This window comes from Carassius carassius, chromosome 43, assembly GCF_963082965.1.
Source record: "Carassius carassius chromosome 43, fCarCar2.1, whole genome shotgun sequence".
In the NCBI taxonomy this organism is placed as follows: Eukaryota; Metazoa; Chordata; class Actinopteri; order Cypriniformes; family Cyprinidae; genus Carassius; species Carassius carassius.
Genome location: NC_081797.1, coordinates 22822865 through 22829422, shown reverse-complemented (window position 1 = coordinate 22829422; position 6558 = coordinate 22822865). Strand labels below are relative to the sequence as shown.

The window sequence follows — 6558 nt, the reverse complement described above, 5'->3', positions numbered from 1 at the left end:
AATTCAAACATATATTTTATTACTCTATGATCGGACACAGTCATTCCTAGACCCGTTGCATTTCCTTCTTTTGATCCATCTGTAAAAATCTGAATATACTCCTTATACATGCACTCCCTTCTTCTATAATACTTTGCTACTGTGTCAGATGACTTATCACTCTGTCTAGTATTCGGTAATTCTTTATCTACTTTTGGCTATTCTAATATCCAAACTGGCCTATTTGGCCATATGTTTGTTTCCTCAAATTCTTTGTTATTTATTCCTATATCTGATGCTATTTTATCTCCTGTCCATCCAAAGCTCTCCCTGTATACTTTCTCCTTCTCCCAGTTTTATTGCAAAATCTTTTTTTGTTGGGTGGCCATCCCAATGTCCTCTTAAGTTGATCCAGTAAGCTGCTTGTTGGTTTCGGCTAAGGTTGCCACCCATCCCTTAACATACAGAATCGTCCCGTATTTGAGAATAAAATAGCTTGTCCCGTTTTGAATTAATACAGGACGGGGTTTGTCCCGTATTTTCGGAGACCCGCACCAAACTCCTCTCAAACAGAAATCACCCATTTAGAATCCCCTCCTTCTCACAGTCACAATGGTTTCACCCATCATAAGCACGGCAGCGACCCCCGTCAAATTTTACCAGTCAGTGGCAGCAGGGCAGCCTGGGCAGGCTGCACAGTGCATCTGGCTGCTGTACGCAGTGTCTCAGAGAAGAGAGGTTGATAAGCAGTTAGCAGTGAGTTTAGAGGTAAGTTTGACACCAAGTCGAAAAAGTTCATAAGCAGACAGTTAACCCTGCAACAACCACATTGTTACGTTATTTACATCCGCAATACTTTGTTGTCTCATCAAATTTTTCTAAGAATGTCAGGTCAGATAAGGGTCTAATGTTAGTCTGCAGCCCACAAATATCAACAAAAAACAGCGGGCCCCCCAACTACCAAAGCCTGTGGGCCCTGCTCCTGTGAGAGCTCTCCGACCACTGCCACAACGCTAGGGCCCAAACCCTCTATCTGCTGAAGGTGAACCAAAAACAACTGATAGCAGCTCTCAGTGATATGTGTCGGGTCCCCGCTATAATAGCAGCAACATTCACAAATGTTTACAGAACAAGCAGGAACCCAGTGTGCCTGTAGCTTTCTCTATTTCAGCTTTATCATGTGATAGAAAGTCTAAGGCCTTTTCAAGCCGAAGGGCAAACTCATCTAATATGCGGCCTATTATGCATCAAACTAAAATTGATGTAAAGACACAAAGCACAGCCATCAAGTCAGCATCTTTAAACATTCGTTCACTAAAAAATAAATCATTTCTAATCAATGACTTTATAACCACAAACAATCTGGATTTTATGTTTCTAAATGAAGCATGGCTAGAAGACAGCTGCAGTGCAACAGTCCTTAATGAAGCAGCCCCTCCTAACTTCACTTACATGAGGGTCTGCAGGACTGTTAGGAGAGGTGGGGGTGTAGCTGCTCTATTTAAAGATGTCTATCAATGCAAGCAAGTGTCATTTGTTCAGTACTTGTCTTTTGAATATCTAGGGATTGTGCTGAAAGGTGCTCCACGCATTCTGTTTATTATTATTTACAGGCCTCCAAAATACTCACAGAAACTCACAGGTCACAGAAATGTTATTAATGATTTCCTCAGAGTTTGACTGTTTTGCTATTGCAGGGAATTTTAATATTTACATAGATAATGCAGAAAACAAAACTACAAAAGAAATGATAACGGTTCTAAACACTTTTGACTTGATTCAGCATGTGCATGGACCCACACATAAAGGTGGACACACTCTAGACTTAATCATCAGTAGGGGTCTAAACATTTCATCCTCTGGTACTACTGAATCTAGATCTGTCTCTATCAGAAGGAGATGCATTAACGAGAACACAAGTGTACTATTTATGGAGGCTATATCTTTAACACCAAGCATTTCTGCAGACTCTGTTGATACTCTCCTTGATTCATTCAACTCAAAAGTTAAGAATGTTATTTATGATATTGCTTCAATAATAGTCAGTAAGAAAACAAACAGACAGAAATCAGTTTGGAGAAGATCAACAGCAGTTCAGACTATGAAAAGACAATGCAGAAAAGCCAAAAGACAAAAAACTGGCGGAAGACGAAACTTGAAATTCACTATAGCTTCTATAAAGACAGCCTTCATGCTTTTAATGTGAAAATAGCCAAAGCTAGACAAAATTTCTTCTAAAACCTTATAAACATTAACTAAAAAAACACTCGTACTCTTTTTTCCACTGTTGAGAGACTGACAAGTCCCCCAAGTCAGATTCCCAGTGAAATGCTCTCAGACAGCAATGAGTTTGCGTCCTTCTTTTCTGAGAAGATCATCATTATCAGGAAAGCTATTGGCACATCCTCAAGCAATGCAGAGGTCAGACAGATTTGGCCAAAATATCAAAAAAATACTATGTGTATTTTTGAAGCAATTGATAGCAAAATTTTGGAAGAAATAGAATAGAATCACCCAAAATTGTCAACCTGCTATCTTGACACACTTCCCACATCTTTTTTCAAAAAGTGCTTAATTGTTTAGAAGCAGATCTCTTAGAAGTGGTGAACGCCTCACTTCTTTCTGGGACATTTCCAAACTCCTTGAAAACTCCAGTTGTTAAGCCCCTCCTGAAAAAGAAAATCTTGGTAACACCATTTTGAGCAATTATAGACCAATACCTAATCTTCCTTTTATAGGCAAAATTATAGAAAAGGTAGTTTTTAATCAGCTGAACAAATACTTAAACTCAAATGGATACCTGGACAATTTCCAATCTGGTTTCCAACCGCATCACAGCACAGAGACCGCAATCATTAATATAATAAATTATATTCGCTTAAATTCTGACTCTGGCAAAATATCGGTGCTTGTTTTGCTAGATCTCAGTGCTACATTTGACACTGTCGATCATAACATACTACTAGAGAGACTGGAAAACTGGGTCGGGCTTTCTGGGATGGTACTCAAATGGTTCAGGTCATACTTAGAAGGGAGAGGCTATTATGTGAGTCTAGGAGAGCATAAGTCTAAGTGGACGTCCATGACATGCGGAGTCCCACAAGGGTCAATTCTTGCACCACTCTTGTTTAGCCTGTATATGCTTCCCCTAAGTCAAATAATGAGAAAGAACCAAATTGCCTATCACAGCTATGTTGATGATACCCAGATTTACCTAGCCTTATCGCCAAATGACTACAGCTCCATTGACTTCCTCTGCCAATGTATTGGTGAAATTAATAGTTGGATGTGCCAGAATGTTATTCAGTTAAACAAGGAAAAAAAATGTAAAAAAAAGTTATTGCATTTCGAAACAAACATGAAGTGTTCAAGGTGAATGCATACCTTGACTCTAGGGGTCAAATAACTAAAATTTAAGTCAGGAATCTTGGTGTGATTCTGGAGACAGACCTTAGTTTCAGTAGTCATGTCAAAGCAGTAACTAAATCAGCATACTGTCATCTAAAAACATTGCAAGAATTAGATGTTTTGTTTCCAGCCAAGACTTGGAGAAACTTGTTCATGCCTTCATCACCAGCAGGGTGGACTATTGTAATGGGCTCCTCACCGGCCTTCCCAAAAAGACCATTAGACAGCTGCAGCTCATCCAGAACGCTGCTGCCAGGATTCTGACTAGAACCAGAAAATCTGAGCATATCACACCAGTCCTCACCTTACACTGGCTTCCAGTTACATTTAGGATTGATTTTAAAGTACTTTTACTCGTTTATAAATCACTGAATAACCTATGACCGAAATATATTGCAGATATGTTCACTGAATATAAACCTAACAGAGCACTCAGATCATTAGGATCGAGTCAGTTAGAAATACCAAGGGTTCACACAAAACAAGGGGAATCTGCTTTTAGTTATTATGCCTCCTGCAGTTGGAATCAGCTTCCAGAAGAGATCAGATGTGCTAAAACATTAGTCACATTTAAATTTAGATTTAAAACTCAACTGTTTAGCTGTGCATTTATTGAATGAGCACTGTGCGATGTCCAAACCGATTGCACTGTATTTGACGTATTCACTGTAGCCTATTTTATGTAAAATCATTTTCTATTTTTAACTGTTTTAAATTCATTTTAAATAAGTAATAAAATTGCTTGTTTTTATGTTTGTTATTATTTTTCTTCATGAGTGTTTTACTTTATTTTATGTTAAGCACTTTGAATAACCATTGTGTATGAAATGTGCTATTTAAATAAACTTGCCTTGCCTAGTCTAGCTCACTGATTACACAGAGAAAGGGTCCACAATTCACAAATTAAGACCCACACCATCCAAAAACCCAGCTACATCTCTGATTTGACTCCCACTCCATGTAATGTGGTGTAGAGAACAAAACACATCCCTGAACGTCTTATGTCATATTTACATGAGATTTTACATTATATGCACTTTTTGAGGTGTTAATAGACGGTTATGGTTACGGTTACACTCATGTTAATTTGTTGTCTTATTTTTCGCGGTTAAAGGAAAGGCATTGTGTAGTAAAGACTAGCATATTGTGAGGCTGTTGAAGTGGTAACTGTTAAAAGTATGTTTTGCATGTAATATTTCAGACTTGTCGAGCTTGTGTCTTCACTGTTTCTGCACTGAGAGTTAAAGACACAGAAGCTGTTTGTGTGAGAGTCACACACTGTCTGAGGAGGAAGAGGTGTTCTCAGCTTCTTCTGAAGAGAGGGACAGACGGGTTTAAGGAGAGTAAACGTCAGAATTCCATCAAGTTATCTTTATTTTTACTAAGACTAAAATAATGTTTGTTTTTGTATATGTTGAAATCCAGAGACAAGACAACTTAATTCTTTTGCGACTAATATGAGTTATTATTTTTTAGAAAATTAATGTTTCTGTTGTGTCCTCCCTGTTTAATTCACATTTTGATGCAACAACAGTGTGATTATGTGTTCATATTTTATTGAAACCATTAATGTCCCTCTTTGCAGAACTCAAACTAACTGGAGTTAAGGATACAGACGTCTGCTTGTGTGAGGAGGACTTTTCTCAGCTTCTTTGGAAGAGAGGGAAAGATCGTTTAAAGGCAGGGTAGGTAAAAAATGTATAAAAAACTTTTTTTCCAAATTTGTTTAAACTTTATTTATATAGGAGTCACTTTTCAGCCCCTTGAGTTCCCTCAGTTCTCGCCATCGCTGGAAAGCCACGCGGATATTAACTCGCGTTTTATTTCTTTGTTTATCCAAAGACTTTTTGTTCATTGCCTTTTCTTGTACTGTTACTGTCTTCCTTTTTTTTACCTGGTTTGCCTTCACTAACTGCATAGGCCGGTACTGTGAATTTTGCTTGCTGTTTCTCTGCCATTGTTTTCTTATTCCTAGGATCCGTGCCTCTTGAATTCTTCAAATCAAACGTGCGCACGCAAGTGGGCAGGTCATGTGTGGCAAAAGGGTGGTTGCCATGGTTGCGAGAGAGTGACAGTCGCTTAAGCCAATCCTATGTTTCGTCCCGAATGGAAATAATGAGCTGTGTTTAATACAGATTAAATGGTCTAGAGTCACTCGATTTTTATACTCTTTTTATCAGAGTACTTACATTTTAATTATTGATATATATAGAAAGTTTAAACAAATTTGAAAGAAAGTTGTTTATACATTTTTTACCTACCCTGCCTTTAAGGCAAGTAAACTTCATAATTTCATGTTATCAGTTCAGTTGTTGTTGTTGTTGTTTTTTTTACTAGATTGTTTTTGTAAATTAAAAATGTAATTCAATTTATGCATTTAGCAGACGCTTTTATCCAAAGCAACTAACAGTGCGTTCAGGCTATTAATTTTTACCTATTTTGTAGATGTTAAAAGCCAGAGACATAAGAGATCCTCATTCTTTTGAGATTTTATGTAAGTTATTTTTAGAAAATAAATGTTTCTGTTGTCTCCTGCCGGTTTACTTCACATTTTGATGCAACAACAGTGTGATTACGTGTTCATTTCATTAAAACCATTGATGTCTGTATTTTTCATTGCAGAACTCAAACCAACTTTAGAGTTGTCTGATTTGGAAAGTCATCATTATTGGTCTTCCTTCTTGAAGGTAAAGTTCACACAAAAAAATAATTTACTTGCCCTCATGTCATTCCAAACCTATAAGACTTTTTTCTTTCTTTACAACACAAATGAATATATTTTGAATTTTCTCATGATTTTGTTAATTATAGTCTAGATAATCAGTATTTTCAAGCCTCATAAATACAGAGTTATTGTAGAAGTAATTAATTTGATATTTATATATGAATAAATCATAAAGTATATGATAGCAAACATGTATGTTCAAAATAGAATACTGGTCTCCCAGACTAGCAATGGAGGACACAACTTAAGAGAATATTAAATATATTTATTTGTTTTCCAAAAATGAGCAGAGTTTGTATGAGTCTGGAACAACATGAGAGTAAATTATGACCATTTTTATTATTTGTCCTGGATGATGTAGAAGATGTCACATGCTGTGCTGATGGGGCTTCTTCATGACTACATCAATTATGCTAAAGAGATCATGAAAGTTGACAGTGATGCAT

General features: G+C 37.0%; 1 protein-coding gene across 1 annotated transcript in view; it reads left to right on the top strand.

The window, feature by feature from the left end:
* Positions 1 to 6558, top strand: part of LOC132125334 (histone H2B) — a 471182-nt gene that overhangs the window by 345279 nt on the left and 119345 nt on the right. The gene's annotated exons all lie outside the window — the stretch shown is intronic.